The sequence below is a fragment of the Jaculus jaculus genome, chromosome 5 (genome assembly GCF_020740685.1).
Source record: "Jaculus jaculus isolate mJacJac1 chromosome 5, mJacJac1.mat.Y.cur, whole genome shotgun sequence".
Classification (NCBI taxonomy): domain Eukaryota; kingdom Metazoa; phylum Chordata; class Mammalia; order Rodentia; family Dipodidae; genus Jaculus; species Jaculus jaculus.
Window position 1 is genome coordinate 69,915,891 of NC_059106.1, and position 21,234 is coordinate 69,937,124.

The window sequence follows — 21,234 nt, forward strand, 5'->3', positions numbered from 1 at the left end:
GGAGATAGCTCAGTAGGTAAGGCTCTTGCTCCGCAGTCCTACTGACCAGAATTTGGATTCCCAGTATGCCAACTGGCAGGAAAAGATAGGCTCATGAGCATCCCAAAGCTCACAGTCCAGCTACTCTGGCCGCCCCTGTGGCAAGCAACAAGAGAGAGCCTGTCTCAAATAAAGTGGAAACAGAAGACCGACGCCCTGGGGTGTCCTCTGACCATCACATGTATTCTATGGCATGTGCTCACCCCCCCCACATCATACAAACACATACACACAAATAAAAAAAATGAGAGCTGGAGAGATGGCTCAGTGGTTAAGGTGTTTGCCTGCAAAGCCTAAGGACCCAAGTTTCATTCCCCAGTAGCCATGTAAAGCCAAATGCACAAGGTAGTGCACGCGTCTGGAGTACATTTGTAGTGGCTGGAGGCCCTGGTGTGCCGATTTTCTTTCTCTCTGTCTGCCTGCTTCTTTCTCTCACTCATTCTCTTATAAATAAATAAATAAAATATTAAAAAAAATTATAAGGCTGGAGAGCTGGCTTAGTGGTTCAGGTGCTCGCCTGTGAAGCCGAAGGACCCGGGTTCAATTCCCCAGTACTCACATAAGCCAGATGCACATGTCTAGAGTTTGTTTGCAGTGGCTAGAGGCCTTGGTGTGTCCATTCTTTCTTTCTCTCTCCCCCTTCTCTCTAATAAATAAATAAGTAAATAAATTTAAATTAAAAATATTTTAAAAATAAACACTAATAAAAATTGAAAAATGACGCTAGCCAGATGTGGTGGTGCATGCCTTTAATCCCAGCACTCGGGAGGCAGAGGTGGGAGGACTCCATGAGTTCAAGGCCACCCTGAGACTACATAGTGAATTCCAGGTCAGCCTGAGCTAGAGTGAGACCCTACCTTGAAAAACCAAAAAAAAAAAAACAAAACAAAAAACCAAAAAAAAAACAAAAACCAAAAAAACCCCCAAAAAACCCAACCCTGATGCTGAGCACAGTCACACTTGGAGGCTCTTGTGCTTGCCTTTTCCTTCAGCCTGAAGTGCTCTTTCTTCTGACATGCATATAGCTCACTCCCTCACTTTGTTCAAGTCTTGGCTCAAAAGTCTCTCTCTCTCTCTCTCTTTTTTTTCTGCAGAGGCCTCCCCAACAGTCTAACTTAAATAGCCTCTTGTCACTCTTCCCCCTCACCTCAGTTTATATATATTTTAAATTTTCACTTGCCACCACCACTACCTCACATGTTGGTTTGTCATCCCACTTTCCTTACTGGACTACAGACTTCATGCGAATGACAGCTTTATCTGGTTGTGTTCATTGCTGAATCTACTGTGACCACAAGAGTATCTGGCTGGGATTTGGGGCCTTCAATCCTCTTGTAAGAAACTGTCTCCCTGGCTCCGCATGGGTTTCCTTTCTGTCGCATAAAGGATGGATCACACTGCATACTGTTGAGGTGACTGGACCCAGGTGGGACAAAGCGAGAGGCCCAGGAACCAGTTAGGAACCCGTCGTGACAGCGCCGGCGAGTCGTTCGCATGAAGGAAGCCCAATGTGATGTATAAGATCAGCCACGGAGGTGGAGATACAGCATATGCATACGTGTGCATGTGCCAGTCATACCCCTGCCCTCCTGGAAGAAGGAAGGCTTGGGGGGAAGTAAAAACATCCATACGTGTGGATGTCATGTGTCTGTCATGAACAGTACCCCATGAGAAGCTGGGCTTCCTCCAGCTAACCTTGGCTGCCATTCTCCTTTCCTTGTGGATTTTGTCATAGCTAACCCACCCACCCACCCCTGCCAGCCAGGGTGCTGAGGGCTGCTCAGTGGCGCTCTTGCCTTAGGGAATAGGGTTGGGAGCAAGCGGGGCCCTGAACATTGGGAAGTGATCTCAGCAAGCCAGAGTCACAGAGTCTTGGAGGCACACAGAGAGAAGCAGGAGGTGGGGGGCTGTGAGGAGCCCTCAGTGGGAGAGCTCGGGCCTGGCCCAGACTTCCCGAAGCTGGACTTCACGTCCTCTCTGTTGAGCCCGGGCCCTCCCTCCTGCTTGGTGGGATGAGTGCCTGGGCCACAGAAGGGCCTGGGAGTTGTTGGCCCCTGCAGCTGAGGTGTGAATGAAGTCAGGTCTAATTTCTGTGGGACAGCTTGAAGTTTAGCAGTAGGGGGAGGGAGTGTCTCTTTGTGTCTTGACTTCCCGATTATTTCCTCTCTCTCAAGAGCGCCAGGGGAATTGAGCTTGTATTGCAGATCGAGGGACTGAGGCTAGATCTCAGGCAGGCTGCTAGCAGGAAGGGACTGTAGTGGTTACAACTGGCGAGAAGGAGAGACAGGAGTGGTCCTCGCAGGTCAGCTCTAGCTCCACCCCCTGTCACTCCCTGACCTGCGGGGGATGGGGGTCCTCAAGGCTTAAGATCCTCTTTGAGTGCTCCTTCCCACACCTCTACACTTCCGTTTGGGTTGCTTTGGAACCCAGAGGCCAATGCTAGAGCCCCTCCCAGGTCCCGGAGTGAAGGCTGTCCTCCTGCCTCTGTCATCTGGGCCAGGGGCCGGGCACTGCAGCTGCTCCCCTCCCACCTTGGCTATGAGCATGGGGGTTGGGCAGAAACAGCCGCCAGAGCCGCCCACCTGCCCGCGGTGTCATGGCAACGACTCTGCCCACGTGGACGAAGAGGAAAGGGAGGAGAAGAGAGGAGAGGCATCACGACAGACCAATGTGGGCATGGGAGGGGGGCTTCTCAGAGTCCCTTGTGCTGAAGTCCCCAATCCTCCAGCTTGGCTCCCAACCTTAGCTTCTTTCCCCCTAGATGCTCCCCCCAGGGCGGGGAGGGGTTATGTTCCAGTCCTGTCTTCAGAATGTGGATGTCCTTGAGTGTCCTGAGTAATGATGACCTTGGCCTGAAACACTGTGGAGCCTTGGTTGGGGGGTCTGGAGGACGTAGGGTTTGAGCACGTGCAGGCCTCTCCGTCTCTCTCCATCCTGTAAGTCGGGGATGGTGCCTGGGGCTGAGGGGATGAGAGCCCGACCTACTTCTCCATTTTCTCACTATTTTTCAAAAGGAAAATGACCCACTTTTCAGCCAATTGGACTGGGATCTGTTCCCAGGCTGATTCTCCGAGCCCCCCTGCCCAGGCTTCTGCCCCATCCTCAGCCTCTTAGCCACGTGCTGGACCCACTTCCTGGGGAAGCAGGTGCACCCGTGAGGAGGGGGTCTTCTCCTGCTGTCTGTGCCAGCTCAGGGAGGGATCTTTCTTGGAGTGAGGCATAGGGGTGGGTCAAAACTATCAGCCCCAGTTTGGGCAAATGTCCTTGACTGCCTCAGTCCTTGGCCCTTTGGGTATCCTGTTTGCCAGCCCCCGATGTTCATTCCCAGGATACACCTCACATTTCATGGAGTGGAAGAAAGAGCTCTGGGAAGGGTCAGAAGACTGTGACCCATCTTGGTGGGTGGTGATGGGGGTTCGGGGGGACTGGCTTCCCAGGCCGCAATGCTTCCACGTGGAAATGGAAAGCCTGTGGCAATGGAGCACCATGTCTGTCTGTCTATCCAGAGCTCCTTCCAGAGACCCTCTCAAGAAGGGCTCCACCTGGGCCTCTCTTTTCAAGCCCCACCCCCATCTAAGATATTGGTCTGGGCCTCAGAGCCCCCTCCGTCCCTCAACTATATTGGCCTGGGCTGGCTTGAGGGGTGATTAGGGATTTAATTATTTAGTTTCTCCAGCTCAGTAGATTAATTCCATCCATCAGAGGCAGATCGAGCCGCCTTCTCCCCCTCTCTGGGCTGCCTGGCCAACCCCAGAGGAAGGGAACATCATTGCTCACCTGGGCCTAGTATTAGATCTGGGAACAATGGATAAAGTTCTTGTTGGGGGAGGATCTGGTGTATGACATTGAGCAGATATGGATGCCTATGAGCTGTGGAGTGAACACACAGAGCTGTCTTGTGGAGATAAGCAGATATGTGGACATATATGTCAGATGTGCCTCTGTGCCCCCTGATGTCAGTGTCTCTTGGATGAAAATGCACATGCAGAGGAACCTTTGTGGGGATGAGATGTGTGTCTGTGTCGCAGTGAGAGCTGCATAGTGAGACCCTGTCTTAAAAAAAAAAAAAAAAAAGGTTGAGGCCAAGTGTGGCGAGGCATATCTTTAATCCCAGCACTTGGGAGGCAGAAGTATGAGGATTGTGTGAGTTCAAGGACAGACTGAGACTACATAGTGAATTTCAGGTCAACATGGGCTAGAGTGAGACCTTACCTTGAAAAACAAAACAAAACAAAACAAAACAAAACAACAAAAAAGCAAAACAAATGTCTGAAGATGTAGTTCAGTTGCTAGAGTGTTTGCCTAGCATGCACAAAGATTTAACTTCAATTCCCAATACCACAAAAAACCATGCATGTGCCTGGGTCAGGCATGGTGGCACACACCTTTAATCCCAACACATGGAAAGCAGAAGTAGGTGATTGCTGTGAGTTCAAGGTCAGCCTGAGACTACATAATGAACTCCAGGTCAGCCTGGGCTGGAGTGAGACTCTACCTTGAAAACAACAACAACAACAAAAACACACATGGTGACATACACCTGTAACCCTAGCACTCTGGAAGTGAACTCAGAAGGTCAAAAGTTCAAGGTCATCCACAATAATATATTGAATTTGAAGACAACATGAACTATGTAAGACCCTGTCTTTAAAAGGAGCATTTTCTCCTTCTACCTGTGCATTGTCTGTGGGTACTCCTTCTCCATGCGTCATCTGAAGGTACCCCTTCTGCTTGCATCATCTGTGGGTACTCCTTCTCCATGCGTCGTCTGTGGGTACTCCTTCTCCTTGCATCGTCTGTGGGTACTCCTTCTCCTTGAGTCGTCTGCGGGTACTCCTTCTCCTTGCGTCATCTGTGGGTACTCCTTCTCCATGCATCATCTGTGGGTACTCCTTCTCCTTGCATCATCTGTGGGTACTCCTTCTCCTTGCGTCGTCTGTGGGTACTCCTTCTCCATGCGTCATCTGTGGGTACTCCTTCTCCATGCGTCGTCTGTGTGTACTCCTTCTCCTTGCGTCGTCTGTGGGTACTCCTTCTCCTTGCGTCGTCTGTGGGTACTCCTTCTCCTTGCGTCGTCTGTGGGTACTCCTTCTCCATGCATCATCTGTGGGTACTCTTTCTCCTTGTGTCATCTATGGGTACTCCTTCTCCATGCGTCGTCTGTGGGTACTCCTTCTCCATGTGTCGTCTGTGGGTACTCCTTCTCCTTGCGTCGTCTGTGGGTACTCCTTCTCCATGCGTCGTCTGTGGGTACTCCTTCTCCATGCATTGTCTGTGGGTACTTTTTCTCCTTGCGTCGTCTGTGGGTACTCCTTCTCCATGCGTCGTCTGTGGGTACTCCTTCTCCATGCATTGTCTGTGGGTACTCTTTCTCCTTGCGTCATCTGTGGGTACTCCTTCTCCATGCGTCGTCTGTGGGTACTCCTTCTCCTTGCGTCGCCTGTGGGTACTCCTTCTCCATGCGTCGTCTGTGGGTACTCCTTCTCCATGCATTGTCTGTGGGTACTTTTTCTCCTTGCGTCGTCTGTGGGTACTCCTTCTCCATGCGTCGTCTGTGGGTACTCCTTCTCCATGCATTGTCTGTGGGTACTTTTTCTCCTTGCGTCATCTGTGGGTACTCCTTCTCCATGCGTCGTCTGTGGGTACTCCTTCTCCTTGCGTCGTCTGTGGGTACTCCTTCTCCATGCGTCGTCTGTGGGTACTCCTTCTCCATGTGTCATCTGTGGGTACTCCTTCTCCATGCGTCGTCTGTGGGTACTCCTTCTCCATGCGTCGTCTGTGGGTACTCCTTCTCCATGCGTCGTCTGTGGGTACTCCTTCTCCTTGCATCGTCTGTGGGTACTCCTTCTCCATGCATTGTCTGTGGGTACTTTTTCTCCTTGCGTCGTCTGTGGGTACTCCTTCTCCATGCGTCGTCTGTGGGTACTCCTCCATGCGTCATCTGTGGGTACTCCTTCTCCTTGCGTCGTCTGTGGGTACTCCTTCTCCATGCGTCGTCTGTGGGTACTCCTTCTCCATGCATTGTCTGTGGGTACTTTTTCTCCTTGCGTCATCTGTGGGTACTCCTTCTCCATGCGTCGTCTGTGGGTACTCCTTCTCCTTGCGTCGCCTGTGGGTACTCCTTCTCCATGCGTCGCCTGTGGGTACTCCTTCTCCATGCGTCGTCTGTGGGTACTCCTTCTCCATGCGTCGTCTGTGGGTACTCCTTCTCCATGCGTCGTCTGTGGGTACTCCTTCTCCATGCGTCGTCTGTGGGTACTCCTTCTCCATGCGTCGTCTGTGGGTACTCCTTCTCCTTGCGTCGTCTGTGGGTACTCCTTCTCCATGCGTCGTCTGTGGGTACTCCTTCTCCATGCATTGTCTGTGGGTACTTTTTCTCCTTGCGTCGTCTGTGGGTACTCCTTCTCCATGCGTCGTCTGTGGGTACTCCTTCTCCATGCATTGTCTGTGGGTACTTTTTCTCCTTGCGTCATCTGTGGGTACTCCTTCTCCATGCGTCGTCTGTGGGTACTCCTTCTCCTTGCGTCGTCTGTGGGTACTCCTTCTCCATGCGTCGTCTGTGGGTACTCCTTCTCCATGCGTCGTCTGTGGGTACTCCTTCTCCATGCGTCGTCTGTGGGTACTCCTTCTCCATGCGTCGTCTGTGGGTACTCCTTCTCCATGCGTCGTCTGTGGGTACTCCTTCTCCATGCGTCGTCTGTGGGTACTCCTTCTCCTTGCGTCGTCTGTGGGTACTCCTCCATGCATTGTCTGTGGGTACTTTTTCTCCTTGCGTCGTCTGTGGGTACTCCTTCTCCATGCGTCGTCTGTGGGTACTCCTCCATGCATCATCTGTGGGTACTCCTTCTCCTTGCATCATCTGTGGGTACTCCTTCTCCTTGCGTCATCTGTGGGTACTCCTTCTCCATGCATTGTCTGTGGGTACTCCTTCTCCATGCATCGTCTGTGGGTACTCCTTCTCCTTGCGTCGTCTGTGGGTACTCCTTTTCCATGCATCGTCTGTGGGTACTCCTTCTCCATGCGTCGTCTGTGGGTACTCCTTCTCCATGTGTCGTCTGTGGGTACTCCTTCTCCATGTGTCATCTGTGGGGCACTAATTCTCCATGCATGGTCTATAGGATACTACCTCTCCATGCATGATTTGTTAGTAGTACTTCTCCCTGCGTTGTCTGTGGGTACTCCTTCTCCATGCGTCATCTGTGGGTACTCCTTCTCCATGCATCGTCTGTGGGTACTCCTTCTCCTTGAGTCATCTGTGGGTACTCCTTCTCCATGCGTCGTCTGTGGGTACTCCTTCTCCATGCGTCGTCTGTGGGTACTCCTTCTCCATGCGTCGTCTGTGGGTACTCCTTCTCCATGCGTCATCTGTGGGTACTCCTTCTCCATGAGTCGTCTGTGGGTACTCCTTCTCCATGCGTCGTCTGTGGGTACTCTTTCTCCTTGTGTCATCTGTGGGTACTCCTTCTCCATGCATCGTCTGTGGGTACTCCTTTCCATGCATCATTTGTGGGTACTCCTTCTCCTTGCATCATCTGTGGGTACTCCTTCTCCAGGCGTCATCTGTGGTTACTACTTCTGCATGCATCATTTGTGGGTACTCCTTCTCCATGCATCATCTCTGGGTACTACTTCTCCATGCATGATCTGTGGGGTACTATTTCTCTATGCATCATTTGTGGGTACAGCTACTCCATACCTCATCTGTGGGGTGCTACTGTCCATGCTTCATCTGTGTGCCTGACTTCTCCATGCATCAGCTGTGGGTGCTACTTCTCCATACATCTTCTGTAAGGTCCTACTCTTCCATGCATTGTTGGTGGGGTACTACTCCTTGATAGCTCATGCACTACCAGTAAACTCTCTGCACATCTACTATACACTTCACTTGTCTGGACAGAGATAGATCATGTGAATTCTGGGCTTTGGGGAGTTCATGGCTTGCAAACATTATGTTTATCCTACTGTGTTGAGTAAGAGGTAACAGACTAAAGAGGTGTCCTGGGCCTGTGGACCACTATTTGAAAGAGAAGTACATCTGACAGGACAGTTCTGTTCTGTGGAGGAATGTTACTGTTTGTGCTGCTTGCTGCTTCTCACATACTACTACTGTGTCCCCTCCCTGTTTGTTCTCTTCTAAGCCCAGAGATCTCAAAGAGAGCAGGGGCTTACATACCCCTGCAGCTGGAGCAAGGTCAGCAGAGTTTCAGGTAGAGCTAAGTGATGGGAGCTGGAATGGGATAAGAGACCACATCTCTGGTTGTTGAGGTCTTTAGGGGTTAGTGAGCCAAGGGAATCCACCAATGATGCGCCAAGAAGGAACCCCATGCTTGACTCTCCAGTGGAGCAGTCAGACCCTCATACTGTAGTCCCTGTCCCAATTCACACAGGGAGCTTTCAGGACAATGTGCAAACTCTAGAGGTGGCCCTAAACTGTAGACTCCATGCAGAGATCAGGAGGCTAGGTTAGAGGAAGAAAAGCCATTTGTCTAGTCTGGCTCAGTAGTTCATGTCCACCAAACTTGGTCATGGACTTGGGCTATAACCTGTTGTTCTTTGGTGGCCCTGGCAGGCTCCGATCTGGCAGCCCCCTGGAGACCAGGGCAAGTCACACATCAATAGAAGAAAATGCTAGGATGCTTATGTCAGAAGTCAACATATGGAGGCCAATGTGCTAGTGCTTTGAACTGATCAGTCAGTTACTCATTGTGCAACCCAAGGAAGCAGCTACCATGATCCCTATTTTACAGATGGGAACATTAAGGCTCAGGCAGAGAAAATGGGTTGTTTATGATCACTGGCAGTAGCACAGGTGGAGGTGGGTGATAGTTGTTCCAGTTCCCAGCTACAGGGTTGCTATGCTGAATTCTTTTTTTGTTTTTTTTTTTTTTGGTTTTTGAGGTAGGGTCTCACTCTAGCTCAGGCTGACCTGAAATTTACTATGTAGTCTCAGGGTGGCCTCGGACTCATGATGATCCTCCTACTTCTGCCTCCCAAGTGCTGGGATTAAAGGTGTGCACCACCTCACCCAGAAGACTTACTGTCCTTGATCCCTGGAATGGGAAAAGAGATCATCATCTCTGGCCACACAGGTCTTTGGGGGTCTGTGACCCAAGAACCTGTAATTCCTTGAGATGCCATTGTCTTTGGCCACTAGGGCTGCTCTACTGTCTTTTGCACGCTCAAGATGTGGGAGGTCTTCAAACAAATTCCTAGACTCACAAAATGAAGGAGTTTTCAGAGTACCCATTTCTAGTACAAACCCATCAGGCATGGCTACAGTTTCTGCCCAAAGCTGTCTGAGAAATCCTCTAGAGGCCCTGGGTCTAGTTCTCACACATTGAATGGCTTCTTTCTGGTCAAAAGCTTAACCCTCAGCTCTATGCCAAGCATCTTACATGCATTGTGGGTGCATGTGTGTATGCATGTTCTTATGAGTGTGGGTGCACGTGCATGTGGATTTGCATGTGGAAAGCAGAGGTTGACATTGAGTGTACTCCTTGATTGATTTCCACTTTATTTACTCAGGCAGGGCTCTCACTTGAACTCAGAGCTCACCCACTCGGCTAGTCTAGCTCGGCAGCTTGCTGCAGGGGTCTCCTATTTCTGTCTTCCAAGCATTGGGTTTACAGGCAGGCTGTCATGCTCACCTGGCATTTGCATATGTGCTGGGTGTCTGAACTCTGGTTCTCATACACTTTCTCCACTGTTCTACTGAACCATATCCCTAGTCCCAGAAGGGACTATTCTTGCTTTCTTTTGAAAATGGGAAACTTGAGAAAGATGGGAAGGTAATTCTTAAGTGTCATGTTTAATAACTGATGGACCTTGCATATGAGCCCAAACAATTTAGCTTAAGACCCAGAACCAACAGTCTCTCTCAGTAGCCGCCCCTGGCCAGGGTCTCAGAGGAGTTCTGATCCTTGAACTCTTCCCTGTCAGCATGGGGTAACTCTCCAGAGAGTGTTCCTGGAGACCTTCAGGAGGGCAGGGGTGGACATGACTAAGAATAGATTCAGCTAGCAGCTGAGAACGGGCAGGAAGTGGCTGGCTATGAGGAGTGAAGTTCAGCAGCTTGTGGTTCTGATAGATTCAGCTGACAGCTGAGGGTGGACTGGAAGTGGCTGGCCATGAGAAGTGAGATGGATCAGCTCGTTGTGTTTCGGGGGCTGTTGGAAGTTCTGGAGAAGGAAGCACAGACTTGCTTCTGGGGCCTCTTGACTACATGGTTCCAGCTGGAGAAGGAGCCGGGGCCCAGCAAACCTGAGTGAAAAGATCTACCCAGGGTTCATGACGGGTGCTAAGCCTTACTCCTGCGTCTCAGCCCTGAGAGTCTCCTCCCAAGTTCTTTGTCTGTGGTGTTGAGAGGGTCACCCTTTTTTACTCCTCCCCCATTACCTTCCTTGAACAGAAGAGCATATCTGGGGGAGACTGTAGGTGAATGGGAAGCAGGGCTGTGTTTGGAGACAGACTTAAAAAAAATATTTTGTTTTAAAAAATATATTTATTTATTTGCAAACAGAGAGAGACAAAGAGAAGAGACTTGGAGAGAATGGGCCCACCACTGTCTCTAGCTGCTGTAAACATACTGCAGACACATACTGGGGAATCAAACCCAGATCATTAGGCTTTGCAGGCAAACACCTTAACTGCTGAGCCATCTCTCCAGCACCATAATTTTCTTTTTATTTATTTATTTTTACAGAGAGAGAGAGACAGAGACAGAGATAGACAGACAGGTGTATAGAAAAAAAGGGCATGCCAGGGCCTCTAGCCACTGAAAATAAACTCCAGACACATGCTCCACCTTGTGTATCTGGTTTATGTGGGAACTGGGGAAACATACCTGTATCCTTAGCCTTCTCAGGCAAGTGCCTTAACCATTAAGCCATCTCTCCAGCCTGGATTTGTGTGTGTGTGTGTGTGTGTGTGTGTGTGGTGTGTGGTTTTTTGAGGTCGAGTTTTACTCTAGCCCAGACTGACCTGGAATTCACTGTGTAGTCTCAGAGTGGTCTTGAACTCACAGCAGTTCTCTTACCTCTGCATCCTGGGTGCTGGGATTAAAGGGGTGTGCCCCCATGCCTGGCTCCAGATTCTTTTATAATGTGTTTTTATTTATTTGTTTGAGAGAGAAAGAAAAAAAATCAGGTAGAGAAAGAGCACGCCAGAGCCTCTATCCATTGCAAACGAACTCCAGACACATGTGCTGCCAGATGTGTGAGCCACCTATTGCAGCTGGCTTTCTGTGGGTACTGGGGAATCGAACCTGGGTTCTTTGGCTTTGCCAGCAAGCACCTTAACCACTAAGCCATCTCTTCAGCCTCAAGAGGCAGGATTTTTGCATACTGATCCTCCTGAGCATTCTGAGGGCTTTGGGGAGGGGGAGATACGGAGTCCCTTGCTGTGGGCTGCAAGGGAGCTCATTTGTTCTTGCCTGTTAGTGGCAGGTATCCTTCTTGACAAGCAGAATCTCACAGTACAGGAGGCGGACCCAGCCCCTGCTCTCTGGAGCTTGTGCTCCATCACGAGAAGACATACTATAAAAACATAATGGAGGAAGAAAGCAATTTCAAAGAGCAATAAGTGGTATGAGGGCAGCGAAATGGGGCGATGTAGAGTGAACCCAGAGGGATGAGGCTCAGGCTCAGAGTGAGTGGTCAGGGAAGGCCTCTCTGAGCTGGGCCCCGAAAGATGAGACACAGGAAGCCATGGGAATATCTGGGGCAGAGTGTTCCAGCAGAGAGAACATCAAGTGCAGAGCCCCCTGAGGTGGGATTTTCAAAGAGTTTCTAGGTAGTGTGGGTTATTCACAGGCTGAGCACCGTCCGATGGGTCAGCAGATGCGTTTAAGCTCAGATCTGCCGAAATGTCTTGAGTGTTCAGGCAAAGTAAACCCATTTTCTACAGCCATACTGCCCTAAGCGCCTGGGAAGAGTTGATGAAAGTAATGGAGGCGAGGGAGTGAGCCTGCAAGCCACCCTCCCTCCTTCCCTTCTGTCCCTCCTTCAGGTTCTGTGGCAGGGGAGGTGGCAGGAGGATTTTCCTTGGAGTCTAAAAGCTATGGTTGGGCCATGGAGCTGGGTAGTTAGAGAAGTCGGGGACCAGCACCAGCCCTTCCACAGAGATGCTGCCCAAGGAATTTGAGCAAAACCAGAGACAGACTGGTAAAGGGGCTCAGGACGAAGTGGATGCAGGACTAGGTGTGGGGCTCGGGAGGAATCCAAAGGCAAGGACAGTCATGAGCGCTGCGAGCCAGAGGCTGTATGTGAGGGCTCCCTGAGGCCCCCCCTTTCCCAGTGGACGCGCTGCCCCAGCCACCTGAGCTGCTGTCAGTTCCAGGGCTGCAAGGGAAACACACACACGCTCCCAGCCAGGGTGGTCAGGTCAACACAGGGAAAAGAGGGGTGTGGTTAGACAAAGCCTGAAACTGGAGGTCTTGAGGGCACATGTGGCTCACCCATCGATGTCGAGGAGGAACCCAGGTTCCCAGCAACAAAATGAATCCCAGGTTTCACTTGCTGGGAGTTCAGCTATGTGGAAACTGACAGTGGTGAGGGTAGGGTGATCTCTTGGTCTCTATGGGAGGGGGTCGGATAAGGCTGATCACCCCAGTGAGAAAGCAGTGACACTTATACCCAGTGACCATTATACCCAGCCTGTAGTTCTCCACGAAGCTTCCCGAGGGAAGTGGTGAATGAGCTAATACTTTTTTTTTTTTTTTTAATCTCCATCTTTGCCCAAAGCATTACTTTGTAGTGGCCTCTGAGCTGCTGTCTCTGTGAAGCACACCTACACCCCTAGGTTCCCAGATGTGAACACAACTTCTCTTTACACCAACAGAGCACCTTTAGCCTTAGGTGGTTATTCCAGAGAGATGAAGTGATCAACTCAGGGTCACACTGGAAACCATGGAGCAAGCAAGAAAAAAAAAATGAAATGACACATCTTTAAAAAAAATTTTTTTTGTTCATTTTTATTTATGTATTTGAGAGTGACAGAGAGAGAGAGAGAGAAAGAGAGAGAGAGAGAGAGAGAGAGAGAATGGGTACACCAGGGCTTCCAGCCACAGCAAATGAACTCCAGCCGCGTGTGCCCCCTTGTGCATCTGGCTAACGTGGATCCTGAAGAATCGGGCCTCGAACCAGGGTCCTTAGGCTTCACGGGCACAAGTGCTTAACTGCTAAGCCGTCTCTCCAGCCTGAAATGACACCTCTAGAGAGCCACCTTTATTGAGTATTTACTGTGTGCTGGCTGCAGGGCTAAGGGTTTATATACTTTATGTTATTAAGTACATCTTTAGCACGTTGATGGCGGCCACGATGTCCACATTTTACAGATGAGAAGATGGGTGGTGAGAGGTGAATCACCTGCCTCCTGTGCACACAGCTAGTGAGTGAGTGGAAGGGGATTCAAGCCTAGATAGCCAGGTGGCAGAACCACAGAAATAAACTGCTTTGATCCAGGGAGTTTGTGAGTCAACTAGGTCTCCGGTAAGGAAAACCAACTGATTTGGCTGGGCAGGGCCCCCCGGGGGAGAGGAAGAGAAAACGCTGTTGCTACTCTTTCCTCTGCAGTCCTTTTCCTTCCCCCATTTTTCATTCTTTTTCTGGAAGGTAATTGCTTGGGGCAGTGACAACCTCCTGGCGAATTACACAGCTGGTTTCCCAGTGAGATTTGTAACAACAACCCCGCCAGCCTGGCAGCCCCCCGCAAGTTCCGGTTTAAGAAACTAATTGCTGGATTGTGTAGTTGGTGCTAAATTGGGTAATTTCTTGGTGACGGCATCTGTGCCACTTCTTCCATTCCCAGATAGATTCAAGCTACATCACAGAAGGAGCTGTCACACACGGCAACCTCCCAGACTCCTCTGTTTCCCACTTCCCAGCCTGCCATGGGGAATTGCAGAAGTCATCGCAGCCTCAGCCCGAGGTTCCCATGTGAGCAGTGCTCTGTGTCTTGGGATAGTAGAGACATGACTCAATGCAGTACAATGAAGAAACAGAGCTGGGGATGTAGCTCTGTTGATAGAATGCTTGCCTAGTATGCACAAAATCCTGGCGTTTAATCCCCAGCAATGCGTGATTTGGGAGTGGTCAGATGCACCTGTGTAATACCAGCACTTGAGGTGGAGGCAGAAGGCTCAGAAGTTCAAGGTCATCTTTGGCTACATGGGGAGTTTGAGGCCATCCTGAGCTACATGAGACCCTGTCTCACAAAAGAAAGAAATGGGGCAAGTGACAGTAGTATACAAATTGTCACAGTGCTTGGAAGCTTGCTTTATCATGTGACCTTGGATTTGGTATAAACTCATGCTCACCACACAGAGGAGAAGGGTAAATGAGGCTCTGGTTAGTTCTGAAGTTTGTGGTATCTGTGAGGTCCATTTATTTGGTTGGTTGCTTATTACTGTGTTATTTCAAAATGACATTTATGAAACTTGACTTCTCTGATCTAGCAGCATGGGCAGGAGAAAAGATAAGGCTTTGGAGTTGGGACATGTGGGCTTTTGATTCCTGGCTTTGCCACCAATGGTCAGTGTGATCTTGGGCAGGCCAAGCTTTGGTTTCTTTCTTTTATTTTTAAAATTATTTATTTATTTGAGAGAGAGAAAGAGTCAGAGAGAGGGAGAGAGAGGAGGAGAGAGAGAATGGACATGCCAGGGCATACAGCCAATGCAAATGAACTCCAGACTCAGGTGCCACCTTGTGCAGCTGGCTTACGTGGGTCACGGGGAATCAAACCTGATTCCTTAGACTTCACAGGCAAGTGCCTTAACAGCCAAGCCATCTCTTCATCCTCCTCAGTTTCTTTTTCTTTAATGAGAGTAGGGGGCTGGAGAGGTGGCTTAGCATCTAAGCAGCTTGCCTGCAGAGCTTAAGGACCCTGGTTCGATACCCCAGTACTTATGTAAAACCAGATGCGTAAGGTGGTGCATGTGTCTGAAGTTTGTTTGCAGTGGCTAGAGGCCCTGGTGCTCTCTCTCTCTCTAACAAATAAAATATTTTTAAAAAGAATTAAATGGGACTAGGGGGATCTTATCATATCTTGGAATGATTTGGAGACTCAAAATGTCCTAAGTGGAAGGTGCTTGTTCTCCGCGGGCTCACGTTCACTCAGCAGATACCCGCCACAGACCTAGCGTCGTGCCTGGGGCTGCAGTGGGAGGGTGGGGGAAAGGCACTGAACAAGATGGTCAAAATTCCTGTATGCAACATCCATTCCAGTGGGAGAGACTGACAACCACAGAATCACATAGACTTAAAATGGTAACTGTGTAAGAGCAAGGTACATGGTGCCTGGAGAGCAAACAGCAGGGGGATCTGACCTAGTCAGAGAGGCCAGAGAACGCTTCCCGAAGAAGCAGCCACCGGGCTGAGATCTGAAGGGCAGGCAGGAGTTGGCAAAGCAGAGGTGGGTGGGGAAAGCTCTCTGGATGGGGAATAGGCCCCGTGATGTGGAGGATCATGGGACTGAAAAAAGACCGTCTTGGCTGAAGCAGAGAGGGCAAGGGGGAGCATGTGCGGAGAGGATGTTGGAAAGACAGGAAGGGCCAGAGGCTGCAGGCCTGGCTGACCAACTTAAGATGCTTTAATCCAAGGATGTCCGCGAGCCAGTGAAGATTTGGGAGCAGAGAAGTGACATGATTACGTTTGCATTTCCAGATGATCATTTGGGTTAGAGCAGGGTAAGAAGCGAAGCGGGGAGACCAGTTAGGAGACTTTTGCACATGTCCCGGCAGAAGGTGATGTTCAGAGGTTTAGTTGGATTTGTTAGCCCTGCTTCCTGTTGCTGCAAATGCAGACAATCTGGCTCAAAGTGGTTTAAAATAGTGAGTTCATGCCTTATCATTTATGAGCCTAGAGAAAGGCAACTGCTTGTGTTGGTTCCTTGGCTGGATGGTGCCACAGCTAACATCTTCGTAATTCCTTAGGCATCTCTCTCATGGTGGCAAAGTAGCTGCCCAACCTCTGGCCATCATGAAATCATTCCAGCCAAAAAGCAGGGGAGGAAGAATGGCATTGGCAAGCCCCACTCCTTTTGTCAAAAAGGCAAAATGTTTCTCAGAAACCCTAGGCATATTTTTGAATATAAATCATTGGCCAGGGTCTGGAGTTATGGCTCAGTCGTTAAAGGGATTTGCTTGCAAAGTCTGATTGCCCAGGTTTGATTTGCCAGTACCTACATAAAGCCAGATGCAAAAAAAGTGGTACAAGTGTAAGGTGTTCATTTGCAGCTGCAAAAGACTCTGGTGTGCCCTTACACACGCATGCACACATGCACATAAGTAAATTGAGCTGGGCGTACTGGAACACACCTTTATTCCCAGTGCTTGGGAGGCAGAGGTAGAAAGATTGTTATGATTTTGAGGTCATCACGAGACTGAATAGTGAATTTCAGGTCAGCCTGAGCTAGAGTGAGACCCTAACTGGAAAAACCAAAAGTAAAATTAATTAATTAATTAAATAAATCATTAGGCAACATGGAATCATGTGGCCTCTGGTTACAAGGGAGGTGAGGAGAGAGAAAAAGAGCTTGGGATCAATCTTAGCTTGTCAGCCAAAGTGAGTGGTGCGTATGGAAATAAGTGGGCCCATCTATTTATAGGCAGCAAAACCCATAGAACATGTGATGGATTGAACAGCGAGTCCCCTTCTCACTGGCCTTGCCTTCTCACCGATTCTGTTTACGAGCAGGATGGGGCTGAGGGTGGAGGGATGGGGTCCTAAGCACAGTATGTAGGAGGAAACCAGTCATGAAAGAAATCCTTTCTTGAGAAAATCCATAAATGGGGATCTCTTCTCCCCCATTAGCTTGGATTTAATTGTTTGCTGTCCAGACATTGGGAGTTCTGGAAATTCAAAATAAAGGTTTTTGGTGGGGTGTGCTGGAATATACCAGCCCCTGAGAAGCTGAGGCAGGAGGGACACCATGAGTCTGAGGCCAATCTGGGTTACATAGCAAGATCTTGTCTTAAACAAACAAACAAACAAACAAACACCCAAATAAACCAGGCATGGTGACTCACACCTTTAACCCCAGCATTCGGGAGGCAGAGGTAGGAGGATCGCCATGAGTTTGAGGCCAGCCTGGGAGTACAGAGTAAGTTCAAGGTCAGCATGGGCTAGAGTAAGACCCTACCTCAGAAAAACAAAACAAAAAAAGAATACTCAAATAAATAAGTAAACAAATAAATAAAGATGTCATATGAGTGATTGCATTGTGTAAAATTTTACAGTTTTTTAAAAATTAATTTATATATTTTTTGGTGTATGCATTTGTATGTGTGTTTATGTTTGGCCACGTGCACATGGAGGTCAGAGGATAACCTCAGAATGTCAATTCTCATCTTCCATCTTGTTTGAGATAGTGTTTCTCTCTCTCACCACTACCAATGACTGGTCCTTGAGTTTTGATATCTTCTTTTTTTTTCTTTTCATTTTCTTTTTCTGGTTTTTTTTTTTTTTTTTTTTTTTTTTTTTTTTTTTGAGGTAGGGCATTACGGTAGCCTAGGCTGACCTGGAATTCACTATGTAGTCTCCGGGTGGTCTTGAACTCTCAGAAATCCTCCTACCTCTGCCTCCCAAGTGCAGGGATTAAAGGTGTGCCCCACCATGCCTGGCTTATTTTCTCTTTCTTTTTTTAAAAATTTTTTGTTTATTTTCATTTATTTATTTGAGAGTGACAGTCAGAGAGAAAGAGGCAGAGAGAGAGAGAGAGAATGGGCACGCCAGAACCTCCAGCCACTGCAAACGAACTCCAGACGCATGCGCTCCCTTGTGCATCTGGCTAACGTGGGTCCTGGGGAATCGAGCCTTGAACCGGGGTCCTTAGGCTTCGTAGGCAAGCACTCAACCGCTAAGCCATCTCTCCAGCCCCTCATTTTCTCTTTTTTAATGTGTGCGCATGCATGTGGTGTGTGCACGTGTATGTGCCCTTGCGGCACCTTATGCACTCACCTGCAGCAGGACGTGCTCCCTACAAAGGCCTGAGCAAAACCTAAGGTGTCCCACTCTATTGCTCTTCTGCCTGCTCTTGTTTGAGCTAAAGTCTCTTTCCAATCTTGGAGGTTATATATATATTTGAGCCCTGACAATTCCCAGGTCTCTGCTACCCTATGGGATTGGGGTTATAGATGTGTGTGGTCATACCCAACTGCTTGTGTGTGTACTGGAGAGTTGAACTGGGGTAGTCTGAGGCCGCCATACTTGTGTACAAAGTGTGCTTAACTGAGGAGCCATTTCCCTAGCCTGAGCTTTGGGCTTCTTCTGACTCCACCTCACTGCCGTAGGTTCATTGGGTCTGTAGACATGTATGGCTTTATTGTAGGCGCTGGGGATCCAAGCTCCAGTCACCAGTCATGCACAGCAAACATCTCTAACCACTGATCCATCTCCCCAGCCCAAACATGTAGAGTGTTAATGCATGGTGTCATTTTGGTTTTCATTAGAGTCTTGGGTGATAGGTAAGCAGATGTCATTGGGTTTAGATGAGTTAGGTCACTTGGCTAGTGTCATATACTCTTTGGTCTTGGGTCTGGCTTTCACCCCAGATGGTACTTCCCCATAAGTCCCAAGTAAGGAAACCCAATAGGTGTGTGTGTGGAGAGGAGCGACTACAGAGCTCATCCCTGAGGCCAGAGCTAGAAAACACTGACAGGTGTTAGTGAGACTGAAGTTTGGTAAGATCTTGATGACAAGCTGGGCGTAGTGGCACACAGCTGTCATCTCAGCATTGGGGAGGTGGAGGCGGGATGATCAGGAGTTCAAGGTCATCCTTGGGTCCATAACAATTTTGAGGCCAGCTTGGGGTACATGATCTCAAAGATCCTGATGATAGCTCAGCAGCTTCGCAACAGCACCTGTACAATGCTGGGAACAAGGAGCCCCTGAGTGCATCCACCATTGGGAAGTTCAGTGCAGGTTTCTGTCTTGATGTAACCACAGAGTCAATGGGATGGTGCCCAGCGGGATGGTTCAGCCAAAATACCCTTTGTGCTGTGAGACTAACACGTGTGTTTTGCCTGAGGCAGGGAGAGGAACACGCATGGGTGGGTGAAGGACCAGGATAGCAAAGCTTCTACCCCAGGTGGGAAGGTGATTTCAAATACTTTTCCATGATTTTGAGAGGCAGCCATCTTGGTCTGAATTCTCCGCTTTTATCCCAGAAAATTTTCTTGCAGATAGGCACGAGAGATCAACAAAGCCATCCTAGTGTCCCTGTGGGCAAAATAACCAACAATTACCCTGGTCCAGGCCCTAGGGTGGCCTGGGAGATGGATATATCTCACCCTCGTCTCTGTGGAATATTCCCAGGGGTTTCTAGAATCTTCTTCATTGTCTAATCCCTCAGGGTCAGGAAGTTCTTCCTGATGTCTGACTGTGTCTCTTTCACTGTTATTAATCATGGCTTGCAAAGCTAGCTCTCCTTCCTGACATCCCTGTGTCTAATAATGGCATCATTAGTCTTCCAGTCACGGCTGCTGCGGACTTCACAGTCATCTTCCTTTCCGTCTCTTTCAACGTCCTGGTATTTGCCAGACCCTAACTGTCTTCTGGAACTTTCCCAGCCCACTCCTCAGGATTCCTTATCTGCCTTGTACCAGGCTGGTTTCTCCACTGGGAATTATCCCATCCCCAGCTTGTGTCTGTGGAGCACATAGCCATCTTGTACTTCAAATCCCCTCTTCTCTGGGAAGTTTTCCTTGATTTTCCCTTAATGAGTCTGGCCTTGCTCTCACTGGAACGGACCTGGAGTATTTCTCCAGCATAGTCATTCACTCGCCCACTTACTAAGGACAGCTTTGGGCGAAGCCCTAGGTTAGGTGATAGAGACGCAGAGATGAATCGGGCACAGTGTGCCATCCTTCTGAGGACTACATGGTAATGGTACAGATAAAGACAAAAGTCGTTTCAATGCAGTGTGATAGCTCCCTCCATGGGGGTATTCTGGTTGTTATAAGAGCCCAGTTGAGAGGCATAACTGAGAATAAAGAGCGCAGAAAGTCTCTGGGGGAAGGTGGGGCTTTATGTGAGTGCTAGCCAGGAGGAGAGCTTGAGGGTGGATGAAAGGAGACTCTAGGAAGTAGGAATAGCTTGGCCAAAAATATAAGGACCCAGGGCTGGATAGATGACTCAGCAGTTAAACCTTTTGCCGGAAAAACCTAACAACCTAGGTTTAATTCCCCAGTGCCCATGTAAAGCCACACGCACAAAGTGGCACATGCATGTGGAATTTGTTTTCAGTGGCTAGAAGCCCTGGTGCACCCATTCGTTATGTTTTCATCTGTTCTCTCTATCTCTCTCTGCTTGCAAATAAATAAATAAAACTATCTAAAATATATATAAGCTAGATCTGGGCGTGGTGGCGCATGCCTTTAATCCCAGCCCTAGGGAGGCAGAGGTAGGAGAATCGCCATGAGTTCGAGGCCACCCTGAGACTACATAGTGAATTCCAGGTCAGCCTGGGCTAGAGTGAGACCCTACCGCAAAAAAATTTAAAATATGTATATATATATATATATATATATTCTCCAAAGCAACTGTACCATGTGAGAGGTTGCTCTAGTTAGAGTCTAGATTCTTTAAGAACAGGATCACACTTAAATTACTTATATGTACTTCTCAACAAATGTCTATGGAAGGCCGCTATCTTTAAGAGCAATGAAAATGCTGTGGCTCAGCACCACGGACAGATCACACAGCCACCTGCAGTTGGAGGTAGTCCAACCTGTGAGCTCATTTGCATATATTTGCATAATGAAGCCAACTACATTTCCCTGAGGGTCTGAAGGCTCTGCTTCGTGGGGGATCCAATCAGTCCTGGTTTGGGGTGGGGGGGATGGGGAGGATGGGCAAGGAGACTTATCAGGGCCTCATCCTAAGGACTTCAGGAGAATTTGCCTTCCTCTTGGTTGATCATTCCTCTTTTTTTCCATCAGGAGCCAGTGGTCCTGAGCCTGCTGGAGTTAGGATTCTGCCTGGTGGTGGGGGTCCTGACAACAAGGATGGGACACACTGGATGGTGAGTGGGAGGCGCTCTGGTTGACTGGGTGGAGGGTGGGAGTTAGATTCACATTCTCAGCCTGAATAGTTGGGCTTAAATCTTGGTTCAAAGTGACTCATCTACTTACTGGCTTTGTGACCTCACCATTGTGAGCTCCATTTTCTTATGGTAAGTAAGTGTGGATAATATATCTAC

The 21,234-nt window shown here is 49.0% G+C and overlaps 1 protein-coding gene across 1 annotated transcript in view; it reads left to right on the forward strand.

Moving 5' to 3' along the window:
* Window positions 1-21,234, forward strand: part of Dlgap3 (DLG associated protein 3) — a 99,138-nt gene that overhangs the window by 9,497 nt on the left and 68,407 nt on the right. The window contains exon 2 of the mRNA XM_045151378.1: window positions 20,975-21,057. The gene's annotated coding sequence lies outside the window, so the exon portion shown is untranslated. The remainder of the gene's footprint in view (window positions 1-20,974; window positions 21,058-21,234) is intronic.